This window comes from Dermacentor variabilis, chromosome 7 (genome assembly GCF_050947875.1).
Source record: "Dermacentor variabilis isolate Ectoservices chromosome 7, ASM5094787v1, whole genome shotgun sequence".
NCBI classification, from domain to species: domain Eukaryota; kingdom Metazoa; phylum Arthropoda; class Arachnida; order Ixodida; family Ixodidae; genus Dermacentor; species Dermacentor variabilis.
This window is the reverse complement of record NC_134574.1, coordinates 71289726-71309936: the sequence shown is the minus strand read 5'-3', so window position 1 is coordinate 71309936 and position 20211 is coordinate 71289726. Positions and strand designations below refer to the sequence as shown.

General features: G+C 47.2%; 1 long non-coding RNA gene across 1 annotated transcript in view; it reads right to left on the bottom strand.

Moving 5' to 3' along the window:
* Nucleotides 1–10495: 10495 nt before the first annotated feature.
* Nucleotides 10496–20211, bottom strand: part of LOC142587519 (uncharacterized) — a 231365-nt gene continuing 221649 nt past the window's right edge. The window contains exons 3-6 of the long non-coding RNA XR_012829562.1: nucleotides 16433–16501; nucleotides 13480–13653; nucleotides 11808–11981; nucleotides 10496–10643 (exon numbers count right to left, since the gene is read on the bottom strand). This is a non-coding gene — a long non-coding RNA (uncharacterized LOC142587519). The remainder of the gene's footprint in view (nucleotides 10644–11807; nucleotides 11982–13479; nucleotides 13654–16432; nucleotides 16502–20211) is intronic.

Here is a 20211-nt window from a genome sequence, read left to right as displayed (position 1 = left end):
CCACTTTACAGCCAAGTCACATCTTCCATAATACCTTAACATTACCACTTGTCATGGCGCTCTTTGGCCAAACCTGGCCCTTGCGCCACAAAACACCACACATCATCATCATCATCTTCATCATCATCGTCATCTTTTTTATTGTTTAACCTAGGTAGGACATTAGGCAGTATAATAGCAAGAGCTTGGTGGCGCAGTCCACCGCCCCGTTCCAAAGGGGACGCTCATAACATCCATCCATCCATCCAGCTTAAATCCCCTTAAACTTCGTAAAATAGTGGCACTCTCCTCCTCCGCCTTCACTCCTCCTCGTTTCTCTTTCTTTCACGCTCCATCCTCCACCGTGGCGCCGCCTACACTGCTCGAGCGTTGCAACGGCGCCAACATGCGCTGCTCACCACTCCGTAGACGCTTCTCGAGCAAAAATGGCGCTGATGCATGGCGCGAGGGCCCCCGTGATGCTATTAGGCCAATAGCGACGCGGCGTCGGCCTCGGCCAGAGCGGGCGCGTAGGAGGCGGCCTTTTTCAAAGCGTGGCACTACTTTATCAAGTTTAAGGGGTTTAAAGACCGCTACCTTAATATTATAGAGGGATCTTAGGATGAAGCTTTAAGTGCGGACGTCTATCCATGATCGTACGACGAGACGCTCATTTGAGGGATCGGCAGCCGTTTGTGCGCAGGCGAGAGTAAGAGTGGGGGTGATAGAGAAAATCTGGGGGCTTTTGGTCCTTGAATACATGACTCTGCCTAGGCACTACATAGGAGGTTTCTTAGCGCGCGTTGTATTCGTTTGTCCCCAGGCATGCGGGCATTGCGGAGTGCGCTCGATTTTGTTTACGCTCAGCCGCTGGCTGCGCGCGAGGTGAAGAAGTGAGCACGGACGCCCCATTTGGTGATCGCTGTGTCTGAAGGGGCAATGTTCTGGCTGGTGTTGTATAAGTCGCGGGTCGCTTTTTTCGTCGCGACGATAGATTTGCTTTTTTACAAGCACTGCTCCAGGAGGGCATATGTAACCGGCAAACGGAGGCCTCAGGAGAGCATATGAGGTTATTATAAAGTAGGCGGCGCAGGATCTCCAGGGCACCCAAGGGTTAGTAAGGGGATCAAAGCTGGAAGCAGGCTGGCCCCTGGGTTGGGACCGCGGAGGCCGAAGCGTGCCATGGGGTGTTCGCATAAAAAATTTGCTGTCCGCAATAGCGGACAGCCAGTCTTGGCAGCGCAGGCCTCGGCGAGCTCCAACCCATGGACCAGTTCGGGTTCTAGCTTTGGTGTCCCGGAGGCGCTGCCAATAATGCGAAATAATGGCACGTTGTCACAATTAGTAAAAAAACACGATTGAATAAATATAAATACGTCCTGCCGCCAACTTGTGACGCTAAGTTCAGCACTACCGCGCCTAGCGACCTTTTCCAATATATGGGGCCCAGGCTCTACTACGGTCGCTACTGCTCCCACAGAAACATCTGTGATGTTATTTACGAGGTACATCGCCGTAAGGCGCAAGAAAGCTATGATCCGCCACGACCGACTTAGCACGAGCGCCGCAGGTGCGAGACAGTCATGTCCGACAAAGCGGTCGCCAAATCGGGCGTCAGTGCCCGCTGCTTCACCTATTCAGCGCCGGCAGCCAGCGTCACAGCCAGCGGACAAAATGCCATACTTCGCGTGGCATTGTTGCTCACATCTTGTCATCTCGATGGTGCTATTGTGAAAGCATACCGACATCCCTGACGGTAGCAGCGTGCGTAAGCATTGTATCACTTGCTCATCTCCACGCAGCCCGCCCTTACAAAAATTTTTATAGAAAGTCTATAGACAGTCTATAGACGTCTATAGACTGTCTATAGACTTTCTATAAAAAATTTTGTAAGGGCGGTGTCATAGCAATGATATGAAATCGGTCCGACCAGTATAAACACTGATCAACCTTTATCGATCTTCACCGACATTAATTGTCGGACTAGATCGGACCCTTATCACCCTTTATCTGTTGTTACCAACCTTAGCAGGCTCGACCCATGCCTTATCAACGCTTATTGGTTCGCAGCAACCTTGTCGCAATCGATCCGATCCTCACCAACTCTTATCTGGTCTTATCGAACTTGATCCGACCCTTACCATTTCTTATAGGAGGCGGAGAAGGAAAGAAAGAGAGAAGCAGTGATGTGAACCAGGAATGCGTCTGGTTGGCTACCCTACTATGGCGGACGGGCAAGAGGGAATAAAGGTGAGATAGAGAGAGTGAGGGGGGAGGAAAGACGTGATGAGCTCGCGCGGGCATGCGGAGGGCCTGAGCAAATCGAAGTCCCTCAAGGTGACTATTAAACTTATGGGAGTTGCTCCGACCAATATAAGCCCTTACCGCTCTTTAGTACCTTATCCATCCGCGTCAAACCATCATCAACCGTGGTGACACCCACATAACCAATTATCACCCCTTATCATCAGTAAAAACTCTGACCACTTATCTGACCGTGTTGCGTCACGTGAAGCGATGAGCCGTCAGAGATCGGTGGCATTTCGGTCGCGGAAGGAACGCCCCTATCGAAAGGCGCATCCCGCGACCGACTAAATGCATTGGGCATATGACGTGTTTAGCATTTTATTTTCACAAATTCGGATGTTTACTGCTCTGTACAATGCTTCGAGACGGTTCTACATGTGGTCATATAAGTGGTTCTTATTCCACAATCACCAAATCTTTCGACAAAGGCTTCCCAGAAACTGTTCTCCTTTGACATTTGTTTTGTACCGCTGGTACAACACATTCATAAAGTTGAGATATAAGCCAATGAACCATATGGCCAAGTGGCAGAAGAAGACACCGTTTCAAACGTCAGTGTTTTCTGATGCTCTCCACCGCAAGCAAGCAAGCAAGAAAGCTCTCGACCGAAACGGATGAATCGGCCTTGTGTCGATGTACAGCTCGGACCTAATTCAGTATCAGTAGTAGTAGTTACCGCACCGCTCTTCCCTGTCAGCTTGTTCTGAATTCCATCCTTCTTCAAGTTGACCTTGCTGGACGTCGATACCGTGTCCATAATTTCAGAGATGCTATTAGTAACACTGTCGACCTTAAAGAGATCAGCTCTATCGGGCAGTTTCAGTTGTCACACGTTTGGATGATGACCTGCAAGACCACTGCGGTAAAAACAAAGCTAGCGAACTACGCGGAGTTCGTAGTTAAAAACTGGCGCTCTTAGGTGACAGAGTCCGAGCCAAAAGCCATTAAAATGAAGCTCTTGTGGCTTACTGAGCATTTAGAAAATGGCTATATTAGAGAAGAGCTTCACTCTTATGGGAAAAATTAAGTCCGAGCATTTTACCGGATAACTTAAGTTTTCGCTCAACGCAAGACACGCCAGCATGATTGGAACCTACTCGGACGTTATCGTTGATTCTATCTTTTGTGTTTCTTCACGCCGAACCTTGTGCAATCAGATTGTATGCGCGACATGAATTGTGTTGTACTTTCCGGAAGTCACGCTGGCACCAGCGACTACACTTGGACCTTCGATGAGCCATGTATAAAAGCCGACGCGCTTCAATTGCAGATCAGCTTTTCGACGATCCCCTACCGTTGCTTTCTTCTGGGCACAGGTTCATCCAATAAAGATTTACTTTCCCAATTCATCGTTTTCGCTGCTGTGTTTCTGCATCCTCTCTACAACGTGACATCTGGTGGAGGTGCTTTGCTTTCATATACGGGTGATTCCACGAGAGATCAACAGGGGTCCAAAAGTTCACATTGTGGGAAGGCTGCGCGAAGAGGCAGCCGCTGTGGAGACGGTTTATTTTGGCCAGCCAGCCATGGTGCAGCGGGATCTCACCGCGGCCGCTCAAGTCGTGCGCCGTAGCGTGTTCTATTCTCGCAACCCGCCGTCGTTGCTCAGTGGCTATGGTGTTGGGCTGCTGAGCACGAGGTCGCGGGATCGAATCCCGGCCACGGCGGCCGCATTTCGATGGGGGCGAAATGCGAAAACACCCGTGTGCTTAGATTTAGGTGCACGTTAAAGAACCCCAGGTGGTCAGAATTTCCGGAGTCCTCCACTACGGCGTGCCTCATAAGCAGAAAGTGGTTTTGGCACGTAAAACCCCAAATATTATCATTATTATTCTATTCTCGCGCTACCTGCACGTGAGCCTATATTCTTCGCCTGCTCTGGAGGTGATAGCTGCGCCACTACAATATTTTAGCTTTCATTGAATATTCTATATGCGAATGACCACGGGGCGCTAACTACAGTTGGTGGCATGGGTAACCTTGTGAGCTGTACCTGCTTACATCTGTTTTCATTAAGCATTAAGTGAATCGCGTTCGTTGGGTGCCAGTATTCAATTATATAGACGGAGAACAGGGACACTTTTATTTATTACGTTTGAGACAGGTGCCACTGTTTGTAACGCCATCCTGCTTAACAACGCCAGAACTAAACGCACAATTGCCACAGCCGCATGTTTTTGGCCAAATTCCCGAAAATGATGATGATGTGTTGTGTTTTGTGGCGCAAGGGCCAGGTTTGGCCAAAGAGCGCCATGACACGTGATAATGTTGACGATGTACTATGGAAGATGTGACTTGGCTGTAAAGTGGCCTAAAAATATTCGCTGTAAAGTGCGTAAAATCTACGTGCTATAAAATTATGGCGATGACTAATGACGAATACTATGAACATTAAAATCGATCGTAGAAGAATGATTCAAAATATAAAATATATAAGATGGTAAAATTACTTGGAGCACTGCGGCCTCGCCAGAGCCCTTGAAACACAAGGGCCTAGAGGCGCGTGCTATACGAAAGACCTGTCACAGCGGCATCCTCTGAAGAGAGGACCCGCTACGAACATGTGGGGCTAAAAACATGCAGGACAACATCTCTCAGAAAACTTAGGACTGCGTTGGCGTCAAATAAAGGTTCTGGGCCGAGTAGCATTACGGGATGTAGGGGGATGTGCTGCCGATATGCTAGGGAAAAATCTTTCCTTCTGTCAGATTCGGCTACCCGACACTCCAGGAGAACGTGGAGGACGGTCAGCCTCTCCCCGCATCTACCACAGGTTGGAGGATCATTTCCAGTGAGTAGAAAGTTATGCGTGCCAAACGTGTGTCCTATTCTGAGGCGACAGAATAGGACATCTGTTCGCCGTGATTTTGTTACGGAGGGCCAAGAACCTAACTGTGGCTTTATTACGTGTAGTTTATTATTTACTTCTGCGTCCCACATACGTTGCCAGTGGTTTCGCAGTTTTCTTCTTAAGAAAGGCTTCAGGTCTGTGACAGGGACCGAAGCAGTAGGACAAACTGCATGCAATGAAATGGATGTGGCCATCTGGTCCGCTAGTACGTTTCCCTCAATGCCCCTATGTCCAGGCACCCAGCATATAATCACATGTTGGTTAGATATATATGCTTTACACAGTACGGAGTAGAGTTCATTAATTACCGGGTTTTTGTGGCTACAGAAAGACATCAAGGCCTTCACAACACTAAGGGAGTCCGTATATATAACTGATTTCTGGAGTTTTGATTTATTTATATGCTTTGCGACCGACAGCAGTGCGTAAGCCTCAGCCGTAAAGATACTAGTTTCCGGATGCAGTACATCGGTTTCCGAGAAGGATGGACCGACGGCTGCATAGGACACCCCGTCGTGTGACTTCGATGCGTCTGTGTAGAACTCCGTGCAGGAGTATTTGTGCTGGAGTTCCCGGAAATGCATTTGGATTTCAATCTCTGGAGCGTGTTTTGTAACTTGCATGAAGGATGTATCGCATTGTACCAGCTGCCACTCCCAAGGAGGTAGCAGCTTGGCTGGATGCACTGGGCGGAGCTCGAGGATTGGGACACGCATTTCGTCACTAAGCTCCCTCACACGCAGCGAGAAAGGCTGTCTTACGGAGGGACGATTATGAAAGAGTGTAGCACATGTCGTATCGTTAATGGTATTAAAACACGGATGCTGAGAATTAGAGTGGACTTTCAAAAAATATGTTTGGCTGATGTATGTTCTCTGCAGATGAAGTGACCACTCATTTGATTCTGCATATAAGCTTTGAATAGTACTTGTTCTGAAAGCTCCAGTGGCCAGTCGGATTCCTAGATGGTGGACCGGATCTAGCATCTTTAGCGCGCTCGGGGCTGCAGAATGATAGATCACGGCACCGTAATCCAACCGTGATCGGATGAGGCTCTTGTAAAGATTCATTAAACATTTCCTGTCGCTGCCCCATGTTGTGTGGGATACTACTCTGAGTAAGTTCATTATTTTTAAGCATTTAACCTTTAGGTACTTTATCTGTGGAATAAACGTTAATTTCGAATCAAGTATGATGCCTAAAAACTTGTGTTCGTTGTTCACAGGAATTCGCTGACCATACATTTCGATACTGGGTTCTGCAATGAGCCCTCTCTTTCTTGTGAAAAGCACACAAGAACTTTTGTTGGCGTTAACTTTAAACCCGTTTTCTTCTGCCCATTTGGACACTTTGTTCAAGCCCTGTTGAACTTGCCTCTCACATACAGTAAGGTTGCAGGATTTGAAACCTATCTGTATGTCGTCTACGTAAACAGAATAAAAAATGGCTGGCGGTAATGAAGCACGAAGGGTGTTCATTTTCACGATGAAGAGCGTGCAGCTAAGTACACCTCCTTGAGGTACACCAGTTTCCTGTATAAAAGGTCGCGACAATACATTGCCGACTTTCACGCGGAATGTACGGTTGGACAAATAGCTTTCTATTAGGACGAGCATATTGCCACGGATGCCAATTCCCGACAAGTCTCTCAAGATTCCATAGCGCCACGTAGTGTCGTACGCCTTCTCCATATCGAGGAATACGGATAGGAAATATTGTTTATGTAGAAAGGCGTCGCGAATGTTTCCCTCAATGCGCACAAGGTGATCGGTTGTGGACCGCCCTTCTCTGAAGCCACACTGAAAGGGATCGAGGAAATTGTTGAGTTCAAGGAAATGTGCAAGTCTGCGATTAACCATTTTTTCAAAAAGCTTACAAAGACAATTTGTCAGAGCTATCGGACGGTAACTTGCCGCCAAGGAAGGGTCTTTACCCTGCTTAAGAACAGGGACCACAATCGCTTCTTTCCATGTGGATGGGAGGTATCCCGTAGCCCAAATAGCGTTGAAAAGCGTGAGTAGTGTAAGTTGGGTGTCAGTGTGTAAGTTTCTGATCATTTCGTACATGACTCTATCAGGTCCCGGTGCAGAGCTTTTGCATGTGGTCAAAGCAGCTCTCAACTCTGCAATACTGAACGGCCGGTTATAAGGTTCATTCTGTCTGGATTTTCGTATTATTGGCTTACATTCTTCTATTTGTTTGTATTTCAAAAAGGATTGCGAATAATGGTTTGAACTCGACACGCTCTCAAAGTGTTCTCCAAGTGTGTCTGCCTGATCTTTCAGTGTTTCACCTTGTGTGTTCACCAACGGAAGTGAATATGTTTGTCGCCCTTTTATCCTATTAACCCTGTTCCAGACTTTGGCCTCATCTGTATAGGAGTTGATACTAGATAAAAACTTCTGCCAACTCTCTCTTCTGGCTTGTCGACGTGTTCGCCTGCCTTGGGATTTTACTTTTTTAAAATTGATAAGATTCTCCGCAGTGGGGGAGGCGCGTAGCATCCCCCACGCTTTATTTTGTTTCTTACGAGCGATCCTACAATCGTCGTTCCACCACGGGACACGCCGTTTGCATGCCAATCCATTTACTTGTGATATACATTTAGTTGCGGCGTCTATTATAAAGGCTGTAAAATATTCCACGGCAGCCTCAATTCCTAAGGAGGACATGTCATCCCATGATATAGTAGTTAAGTTTCGCAATTTCTCCCAGTCTGCTGTCTCAGTCTTCCACCTAGGAGCCTGTGGTGGATATTCGTCTTCTTTAAGTGTTCTTAATAGTACGGGGAAGTGGTTGCTTCCGTAAGGATCGTTCGTAACTTCCCATTCTAGTTCAGGCAGTATGGAGGGAGAAACTATGCTCAGATCAATTGAAGAAAAGGTATTGTTTGCAACACAGTAATATGTGGGTTTCTTCTTATTCAGAAGGCACGCACCAGAAGAGAAAAGGAACTGTTCAACAAGACGACCTCGCGCATCTATACGAGAGTCGCCCCACAGGGAGCTGTGCGCATTGAAATCGCCAAGAACAATGTAAGGTTCTGGCAATTGATCAATAAAGGATTGGAATTCATGCTTCGTTAATTTGTAATGTGGGCGTATGTATAGAGAGCTAATCGTGATGAGTTTGTTTAGGAGTACAGCTCGAACCGCCACTGCTTCGAGAGGCGTTTGTAGCTGTAAAAGTTGACATGCAATGCTCTTATGGATAGCAATGGCAACGCCGCCCGATGATGCGAGAGCATCATCGCGATCTTTGCGAAAAGTAATATGCTTTCGGAGAAAGTTCGCGTGTTTGGATTTTAAGTTGGTTTCTTGTAAACACAGCACCTTGGGATTGTGTTTGTGGATTAGTTCTTGAACATCATCAAGGTTTCTGAGGAGACCTCTGACGTTCCATTGAATTATCTGTGTATCCATGTTGGTAGTAAATAGGTGCTGTGTGTACAGAAACAGAAGTAGTGATTATGGAAATTACAGATTAGATTACAGAGCCCTTTCGAGGCCCTGTAACAGGGGTTCTGCCCCTTCTGGAGCGTTCGAAGGAGCCTCGCCGCTCCTTAGGCGCTTGGTGCGCCTTGAGGATGGGTGTAGTGTCCATTGCCTCTTGTGAGGCGCCGGACACTTGCTCTTGCGAGCGGGAAGTTACCAGCGAGGGTCCCGCCTTCGAGGGCAAGACCCCTGCGCCCACCATCCCGGAGGTCGATGGGGCTCCCTGGGGGATTTGGCTGCGCTGGCCGTTGCCAGCGCTGGAAGGGAGCTGGGAGGTTGAGGCAGCCTCGGCTGCGCCCACCTTCGGGGTCCGTGGTCCCCTCTCCTCGGTTGACGGAGCAGCGCTAGCTGCAACCGCCGCGGGGGCAGATGGCTTAGCTGCCGACTCACTGATTGAGGGTCGGACAGCAGCCGGAGGCCGTTGTGACGCTGCCCCCTGACGCGCCGCTTCGGCAAAGGTTTTCTTTGGCAGGTATGCTACTCGCCTTCGTGCCTCTTTGAACGATATATTCTCTTTCACTTTGATCGTTACTATTTCTTTTTCCTTCTTCCAGGGGGGGCACGACCGCTAGTACGCGGCGTGCTCCCCATCACAGTTTACACAGTGGGGAGCGTTCTCACACGTTTCAGTGGTGTGTTCTTGGGCACTACATTTAGCACAAGTTTGGCGGCCTCGGCAACTCTGCGAACTGTGGCCGAAGCGCTGGCACTTGAAACAGCGGAGTGGGTTTGGCACGTACGGCCTGACACGGAGCTTGATGTACCCGGCCTCCACAGACTCGGGCAGAATACTTGAACCGAATGTGAGTATTAGGTGCTTCGTTTGAATTTCTTTGCCATCCCTTCTCATCTTAATTCTTCTGACATTGACTACGTTCTGCTCACTTAAGCCCTCCAAGAGCTCAGCCTCTGTCAGCTGGAGCAAATCGTCATCAGAGACAACGCCGCGGGTGGTGTTCAGAGTGCGGTGTGGAGTTATTGTCAGTGGAACATCCCCAAATGACACTAGACTGGGCAACTTTTCGTATTGTTTCTTATCGTGCTGTTCTAACAGGAGATCACCACTTGCCAGCCTTGATACCTTGTAGCCTGGACCAAGGGCATCAGTTAAGGACTTGGAAACTAGAAAAGGGGAGATATTTCGGGCTTGTTTATCAGATTTTTCAGAGTGGATGACATGGTACCGTGGGAAGTTCGGTCTTTGACGACCAAAGAACTGAAATACATCTTCGGTGCGCCCTCTTTTTTTGAGGGCGATCAGGAATTGAAGGGAAGGAACTTGCCATAGAAAAATGTAGTTTTCGGCAATAACGCCAGCCACCCACCATGGAGCCCTACGAGGGGACGCTACAGGGACTGTATGAACAGGTCCTGTAAACGCCAGCTGTACGTCATCACTATAACCAAATATGAAATAACCTAGGTTGGCTATTCACACAAGGTTAACCCTTGCTGCCTGGAAATATTGGAAGTAAACGGAAGCTAGGAGAAGACAGGAAAGATGAAAAAGTAAGAGAAAGACGAAGGCTGGAGGGAGAGAGAGACAGGAAAAGGCAACTACCGATTTCCCCCGGGTGGGTCAGTCCGGGGGTGCCGTCTACGTGAAGCAGAGGCCAAAGGGGGTGTTGCCTCCGCCGGGGGGCCTTAAAGGTCCGAACACCCAGTATCGGCTCAACCCCCAGGATCCCCTTTTCCCCGGACACGGCTGAGCCGCGCACGGCTACACGCGGGAGGGTCCAACCCTCGTGTGCTCAGGTACGTGGTGTCGCAACACACCAAACGCCTGCTGACGCAGACGCCCCTGCGGGGAAATCCCCGAAAAAACCACGTATAATGTAACAGTCATATGCGCTAAACACCTTCCATTTATTTCACCAGTTTTCTTTTTTCGATGGGTTTCCGCCGCAGAAGGCACCCTAGTGGCTCAACACATATCGCTGACAGTGTTGATGATGTCCACCAGTTTCCTAACCATGGCTTGAGCGCCTCTTCTTTTTAGGCTTCCAGATACTCTGTAATGAAATGGATACTTGTTACAGCGTAAAACAATCCACATAAAATGGTACCATAGTGTTGGAAAGTACCTCTATGTCAAAACAGCAGGAAACAGGATGCGGTAAATAAACCGGTGAAAATGCACGAGTGTTTAACTATCATATAATAAAATTTCATCCGCGTATGTCGCACCGGTTCTGTACAAATAGATATAATCTCGACGCACAGCAAAGTAAATGTCAATATTTTAAAATTACATACGCTAAGCACAGCACACTTAGACTGGTCGACTTCTTTTCACGGCGAATGTGAAGGAAAAGTACACCACGCCTCTTTTTTTTTTTGAATATGTACAATGTTAAAATCTAACCGTGCTGGATAGCACAATTCTAATCTTCGACATGTATTATTCTAACAGACGGCCATTACTTGTACAATGAATGAAAATACATCAATATACACTGCAATGGGGGACCGCGGATTAATCTTTACCACCTGGGGTTCATTATTGTGCTAATAATTAGCGAAATGCGTGCGTTTTCGCATTTTGCCACCATCGAACTGCAGTCTCCGCGGCTGGGATCTGACCTCGGGATTAGGGCAGCCGCAAGGCCTTCACGCTACCACAACAGGTGGACATGCATCATTGACAAAATAATCCGAATTTATCTGACTACATTACGGCCATTACTGCAATTTACGAATTGTAGCAGTTGACTTTCTAAAGCATGTTAACTTGCCTCAAATTATGAGGTCACCAAGGGCTTGGAGATATGCGTCGCCAAACTTGATACCTCGAAGCACAAAAATCACTGCAACGGCAACGTGTTTCGCAGCCGAACACTGCGGGAAGAAATGTCTGAAGACTACTGGTGTCATCTCGACAATTTGTTTCGAACGGATAGGCTTCGCTAGTTCACCGGCTACAATGCGAAAATTGCAATATGTGCCGTAAGTTAATTAGTTTAGAACGTAAATATTTATTTTTATTTACTCACACGAGAAATTTTCATGCACAATAAAGTAATGTCCGCTATTACGAATAATCCAGCTCAAGGACAGGAACTGTGCCACGTGAGAAAGATGATATTTTTATATGTTGTATAAGCCACGGTCGAAACGATGTTAATCTACATAAAAAGCCCCTTAGTGTCCAGATGCACCTCTAGGAATTTCCTTACTTGAGCACATGCGCATGCATTCTTCGAACTCTCGGAAATTGTTGTCGTTCCCGGCGCAGCCACCGTAGTAGAACACCTCGCACGTTTCGCTGGTGGCGTTGTAGAAATAGCGACGGTAATTGCTGAAACACGGGCCTGGCTTCTTCGGAAGGTAGCAGAAGGGCCTCGGGTGTACTGCACCGAATGTTTTGGTCACATGAATGACATGCCTTCTTCAGACGGGCAAAGTTATCAACCTACGAGCTGGTGCACTTCGCCGCCTGCCGTATTTCGCAGGCTGCCCCACGGAAACGTTTTGCGACTAGAGCACTGCACGGGCCGGACTTGGGACAGACCCGAGCCCTGCTAGGATTCGGCCCGATAGTTCAAAACTTGGGCCGCACTTGGACCGCGCGCAAAAGATTCCAGCCCGGCTCCCATACTCATACGATCGGGAGGCACCAGAATGAGTTTGCCAGAATAATTTTGGAAGCTGCAGCAATAGGATGAGGACATCAGAATGTAAGTAATGGGCAGGGCTGATGCACAGAGCTATTAAGGCGAAAGGCATAGATGGCTCATGGGTCGAAACATTTTGTGTCCGGCTTTAGGCACCAAAATTCGAGCGAACCAACTTGCAGATATGGGCAAACCGGCTCTATCCCCAAGTTGCATTCTAATTGACATCCTGACGGTCGACAGTCAATCCCACGGCCTTTGGTAGTGTTAAAAGGCAGCGCTAAAATAACAAAATTCATTCACTCAACTTTCGTATGTGTCTTAATGGTCTTCATAAACTTGCCACGACCGTTCACACGTGCTATTAACCACACATAGCCAGTGGGAATGTCTAGGCGACCGAAAAGAGAACAAGTAAACAGAAAACAAGCAATAGGAAGCAACAACGCATTCGAACGAAAATGTCAAAATAATTTAATGTCTCGTGACCTTGCTGGCATTAGACTTCGTCCTCTTTAGTTCATTGTAAAGTGACTGTCAACTTTTGAAATTAGAATGCGCCGATAATTTTTATAGTAACGATAATACTAATATTGCTAGTAATTATGATGCTTATTGTTACTCAAAGGGAGTACACGCTCGCTGTCACATCTAAGAACGCAGTGCTTGCTGGTGTGCAGGTATATCAGCGAAACTGGCTGAGCAGCACTACAGATTAGTCCATGCGACCTAAAAATAGCAATAAGAAAAGAAAGAACAAATATTTAAGAGTACTTCCAACAATGAATATTACTTTGTCCACGTTCACATAACTGAATTATTATACTAGAAAAACTAGATTACTCACGTGAATTAAATAGCGCAGGCTCACGCATATCAAGATCAACGAATAAGTACATGTTCTGCAGCAACAGAAGTGCTGTAGAGCGCCTACTTAGTCACGCTTTAGTTGTTTTTCTTTAGTTAAAACGCCTGTGGCACATACGAGGTCTCTCATGATCACAAGGTTCTTTTATTATCGGTGTGCGTGTGTATGTGTATATACATTTCCTACGCGTTCAAGAAATAACATTTTGTGGGAACTGAGCGCTTGTCCTCGTTCACGAGGTTAGTCACTGAACAAATCTCGGTCGGATATCTGATCCCTGCCTGGTAACGCAAAAAAATGTCCCATACGTAGATTAGTTACGAGATATCTGCGTTGAAACTCCGTTCCTCGGAGTGGAAAACTTACGCTCACAAAAGTGTCTGCAGTCGTCGAGAGTCTGGTAATTGTTGACGTTACCCTGGCAGCCTCCGTAAACGAATTGCTGGCAGGACTTGTTCTGAGTGTTGAAGTAGTAACGAATGTGGGACTCATTGCATGGTCCTTTCTCTACAGGATCCGAGCAGGTAAACTCGTTGTGCGCTGTAAACGAGCGACAAGTGAGATGAGCAAACAAATAAAGTTCCATCTGAATATAATCAAGGCCCACAGCTTGCTTACAAAATATCGGAATTAGAGCAACTGCAATCCGAAACATTGACGGAAGAAAATTGTTCATCCTTTTACGGTAAACCTATGTTTTTCGTTAGAACGTTATTAGGCTTGATGATATAATCATACTATATTGGCGTCAATTTGTTGACACCTCCGAATATAAGGCAGACATTTACCCCAAGAATTGCGGAGAGGCGTACACGATCATGCCTGGAGATTTCGATTGCTTCGTCATATTGCTTGTATAGAGTGACTATTCTCATCAGTTCTGCTTATTATTATTTTAATTTATACGCCCACTTCCTTGGCGTAAGAGTCAGACGAGCAGCAGACCAAAAGGAAGGCCAGAAAGCTTGCACTTCTTACAAGGTGCACGAAGCCTGTCGGGTATTTTTTATTAATTTAACGCTAATTACCGAGAACTACGCATGTACAACGTGTCAGCCTGCACATGTTCCGCGCAGGAACTAGCAAAAATTTACGTTCACCAAGAAAATAAGGCAACAAAGTTAAAAGCACAGCGCCGTTCATGGTTAACTCTTTGTGAAAAACGCAGTAAACAAAAAGTGTATGCTTCTCACTGCACCCACTGCCACCTACTGACTATCGGCGTTTCCGTCAAGTGACTAATATATATTAATTGGACATGAATGGTATCATCATCATCTTTACCATCAGCCTGGTTACGCCCACTGCAGGGCTAAGGCCTCTCCCATACTTAACCAACTACCCCGGTCATGTGCTAGTTGCGGCCATGTCGTCCCTACATACTTCTTCATCTCATCCGCCCACCTTACTTTCTGCCGCTTCCTGCTACGCTTCCCTTCTCTTGGAGTCCAGTCCGTAACCCTTAGTGACCATCGGTTAACTTCCCTCCTCAATAAATGACCTGCCCATGCCCATTTCGTTTTCTTGATTTCAACTAAGATGTCATTAACTCGCGCTTGTTGCCTCACCCAATCTGCTCTTTTCTTATCCCTTAACGTTACACCCATCATTCTTCTTTCCATAGCTCGTTGCGTCGTTCTCAATTTAAGTAGGACCCTTTTCGTAAGCCTCCAGGTTTCGCCCCGTGCGTGCGTACTGGTAAGCCAAAGCTGTTATACACTTTTCTCTTGAGGGTTAATGGAAACCTGCCGTTCATGATCTGAGGATGCCTACCAAAGGCACCCCAGCCCATTCTTATTCTCTTGATTATTTCAAATCTCATGATCCGGATCCGCGGTCACTACCTGCCCTAAGTAGATGTATTCTCTTACCACTTCCAGCGCCTCGCTACCTATCGTAAACTGCTGTTGTCTTCCGAGGCTGTTAAACATTACTTTAGTTTTCTGCAGATTAATTTTTAGACCCACCCATCTGCGTTGCCTTTCCAGGTCAGTGAGCATGCAGTGAAATTGTTCCCCTGAGTTACTAAGCAAGGCAATATCGTCAGCGAATCGCAAGTTGCTAAGGTATTCTCCATGAACTCTTATCCCCAATTCTTCGCAGTCCAGTCTCTGAATACCTCCTGTAAACACGCTGTGAATAGCATTGGAGAGATCGTATCTCCCTGCCTGACGCCTTTCTTGATTGGGATTTTGTTGCTTTCTTTATGGAGGACTACAGTGGCTGTGGAGCCGCTATAGATATCTTTCAGTATTTTTGCATAGGGCTCATGTAAACCCTGATTCCTTAATGCCTCCATGACTGCTGAAGTTTCGACTGAATCAAACGCTTTTTCGTAATAAATGAAAGCTGTGTATAAGGCTTGCTTATATTCCGCACATTTCTATATCACCTGATTGATAGTGTGAATATGGTCTATTGTTGAGTAGCCTTTACGAAATCCTGCCTGGTCCTTTGCTTGACAAAAGTATAAAGTGCTCCTGATCCTATTTTCGATTATCTTAGTGAATACTTTGTAGGCAACGGATAGTAAGTTGATCGGTCTATAATTTTTCAAGTCTTTGGCGTCCCCTTTCTTATGGATTAGGATTATGTTTGCGTTCTTCCAAGATTCCGGTACGCTCGAAGTCCTGAGGCATTGCGTATACAGGGTGGCCAGTTTTTCTAGAACAATCTGGCCACCATCCTTCAGAAAATCTGCTGTTACCTGATCCTCCCCAGCTGCCTTCCCCCTTTGCATAGCTCCTAAGGAATGGTGTGCGTTTATACAAATTTCGTACCGCACAATTTGAAATGAAAGCCTAAGGCTTTTGATAGATTATACCATATATTAAATAGGCTTAGTGGCAGCTCCGAATATGACACTGAGGACTTCTGCTAGCTGATTTCTCCATACTATGGCTCAGCAACGCCATCGTCGCGTCTAAGCCGTCTGGAAAATGAAGCCCAGGAATAATAATTTTACGGAGACGAAAAAATTGGAAGTTTGTGCTCAAACTGACAACGTAAAGTCGCGGTTGATTTTAACTTCAATGTGTCGCATAAGGGTTCATTTGTTAGGTAGAAAATGTGTATATGGATTCTGCCGTCGAAGATACTGCATTTTAAATTACCATATTTAATTTTTACACAACTGAACAACAATGTTCACGCCATCTTTGGGCGTATTGTACTCGTTATTATTTTTCGGTCGTTGGTCACCACGCGCAAAATTCGCGTACTGTTTAGCAAAGTTCCCGGTAACAAACGACGCCTTGGATTACCCGTGCGGTATTTTGATCAGCACTGCAACAATGAAAAAAAAAAGAGCAATCCACACCTTTCTGGCGAAGGATAGGTTCGCGCGGACCAAGAATTATATTCCTTACGGCTGTCTCTCCAACGATACCTGCAGGACAAAACACAGCATCAAGCAGATGTCAGCGTGTGCCTGGAAATAGGGAAACTGGGAAATCTTTCTCAGCGGTGACGGTGTGCTCCAAGCTGTAGAGCGACACGTCTTGCTTCCTGAGAAAACGTGCGCACAGTTATTGATTGGTTTATGTCCTTTTTTTTTCGGCGCAAGTCCCCATCAGGCCATAACGGCTCACAAGACGCCGTTCTTAGAGCGGCAATGTAATCGACACAGAATCCTAATGTTTAACACCTTCGAATTGAACTGCACTCTCTTTCTTTCCCGTAGGCGTCATTCGAAGACAAATACAATTCTTGCGTCAAAACATTACTTCAGATGGCTGTGATCTGTCGTTTTTGCTTTCTTCTAGATAATGGTAGCAAAAATCAAGCGCAACGACTGTACATAATGCCCTCTTGAACTACGATAGCTTCACGCACGCATGAAGAAATGTTCTACGTTAGAGTTATTAATTGATCATGCTTTAACCCCCAGTGTTTCACGGACGCATCAATAAATTTTCTACGTTAGCGTTATTATTTTCTCATGCTTTAACCGCCAGTGTAGGGCAGCAAACCGGGTGCTCGTCTGGTTGACCTCCCTGCCTTTTCTGTCATTTCTCTCTCTCTCTCTCTCTCCTGCTTTAACTTTTTATTTCTATTTGCAATACATTGCAAGACATTTTGGAACGCTTAACTGTTGGCATACAAGCTGTTTAGCCTCCCTTATAAAGCGAGCAAGTTCATGCCACTTCTATGAACTACTGCCCAGAAGGCCCGGCAGTTGTCCGCCTGCGGAATTGTTTGCTCATTTTCCTTTTAGTTTGTGTCTGTGCACGTAATTTGGTCTTTGACGCTATATCGTTGTTCACGTCACTTTTAAAGGGAAGCTTTCTTTGCCTCTTCTTCCGACTTTCCTGGCGGTGCTGCTGGTGTGATCGTCGAGCCGCGCGCACTGCTGGGTTTCTTGCAACGCTACCAGATGGCGCTTGCCTCCGCGCATCCCGGCCGGCTCCGCCGCGGCAGCGTTTCAGAATTTGTGCACATGGCGCGTGCTGTGCTTGCTTTTCTATGCGACAAAAATGCATTATCTTGGGTTGTAGCGCGAAGTGACACGGACGCAGACTAGAAACAGACAGGACGGGCGCTAACTCTCAACTAAATTTTTATTGAAACGAAGAACACACACACACACACACACACACACACACACACACACACACACACACACACACACACACACACACACACACACACACACACACACACACACACACACACACACACACACATATATATATATACATATATATATATATATATATACATATATATATATATATATATATATATATATATATATATATATATATATATATATATATATATAGGTCATTGCAAAAAAAGGCAACATAAGAACATGACAAGGTATAAAGACATCAGTTGAACTTATCAGGAGGCAGGGAAGTAAAAAAAAAAAGGAACCAACACGACTGTTTCTAGTCTGCCGTCCGTGTCACTTCGCGCTACAATCCAAGAACATGTTACCGTACCAACTCGCCCAACTTTCTATCCTTTTACAGAAATGCACGTGCTCGACTGTTGATAGTTTAAACACTACAATCGTTCATAGCCTCAAGAGAGCTGTTGAAGCTGGCCTCTCAACAGCGTGCTGGCCGTGCATGCAGAAGGGGCACGCAATGACGCGCCAGTAAAATGGCTCCGGAGCGTTCACTGAGCGTCGACGACATCCACGCCCGAAGGAAGCGTCGCGACGGAACTGGAGCGTCTTCGCTACGCATCGAAACGTGGCGCTGACCGCGAATGTATGTGTACAATGTCTACATACAATTACAAAAAATAATGGCGAGACGTTCGGTCCTTAATTCGACTAATGCCTAATACTTATGCCACCGAGCGATGTGCCACGTGAGGCAGTGATAATGCTCAACCGTCTCGGAGATTATGAACAATGACGCCCAACAACGCCTCGAGCAAACAGGTCTCTGTGGGCGTTCTGTGGATCTACGCATATAATCAGCAGCGGTGCACCCAAGATAAAGTTTAGCATCAACTCAACACAGTCGTATTGGACTAAACGCTGAAGAACTTACCCATTCGTTGCAAAGATCACCGTTTATTATCGTCAGTCAAAGCAAACAGTATACAACGCTTCGCTTACGTCGATTTCCACAGCGTGTGGGATCCGCATATTTTTAACATAATCTCACGTTCCCTCCTGCTCGCAACAGTAGAGCATATTATCGGGCACCTGTAGGAGGCCGCCGTATTTTGTTGACGAGATGATGATGACAGCGTCAGTGCTGCTTGGCGCGGACATGAATGGCGCGGACAACACGAATGGCGCGAAACACAGAATGGCGCGGACAACAACGCACCACGGCGCGTTGGCGGTTGTCAGTCGCCTGCGATGGCGGGTTCCAAAAGCGCTGTAGCCGTTTTTTTATGCGAAGCATATTAACGTAGGTTTCGGGCCTTCGCGCGACGCCCGGCGGTGGCCACCATTGACCCTGAAGTGGGGTCACGTGACATGACGTCACGTGATGACGTCACACAGGCTGCAGATGGGGCCTCATATCGCGCCGTCGGTCGCCTCCCGGCGGTGGCCACCATTGACCTTCAAGTGACTTTCAAGTAGGTCACGTGACATGACGTCATGTGATGACGTCACACCGGCTGCAGATGGGGCCTCATATCGCGCCGTCGGTCGCCTCCCGGTGGTGGCCACCATTGACCCTGAAGTGAGATCACATGATGTGACGTCACGTGATGACGTCACACCGGCTGCAGATGGGGCCTCATATCGCGCCGTCGGACGTCGCCCGGCGGAGGCCTCCACGCTTCGGTTCGCGCCGTCGCGCGGGACGCGGCGGCGGCGCCACCATCGCTGCATCACGTGATATGTGGCGTCACGCCAGGGATGAAGCGGCGCGCGCCCGCCGTCGCGTCAGTTTCTGTGCCCGCAACCGCGCCAGCGTCTTTGCGCCGGGCGTGTATGCGGTCAAGATGCCTCCAAACGCTAAGGTTACGCTAAGGTAAAGCCCAGTGGATGCGAAGCATCCACTGTAGTTCCAACGATGAGCAGTAGGTCGAGCTTTCTAACGCGACAGCGTTAAAGGCCCCGTGTCGCAAAAAATTCGATACCGGCGTCTGACGTCGATGCCGGCGTCTCAGGAAAGAATATACCAATTGGTATACTCTTTCCTGCTCGAGTGTGGGCGAGTGTACATAGGGAAAACCGGCCGCTGTGTAAATGTAAGACTTAGAGAGCTTGAATTACCCTTGGACAAGAATAATTATGCGCATGTGTCTGCCCATTGCCGGCATTGCCAGCCTCTGCTCAAAGAGGCAACAATCTTGTTTAAGCATACTGACGCATCCACCAGATTAGTCGTGGAAGCAGCCCGCCTGAGAGCGAAAGGACACGTGGTGTATTAGCCAGCCTTCGATCTCGCTTCCTCAGCAGGAATTAACTTACCTAGATAGCTCGATACGGTAACAGATGACCTGTATACATGTGGCCCGGTTCTGCGTTGTTCGATTGACCATGGCATTGCTTGTGTCGCTTATATACCTCATGTATGTTTCAGTAAACGTAGTTGAGAGTCAGCGCTCGTCCTGTGTCCTTTCGCTCCGTCGTCGTCTTGTTCGCGCTGCTCCCATTATGAATGTATACCGACTCGC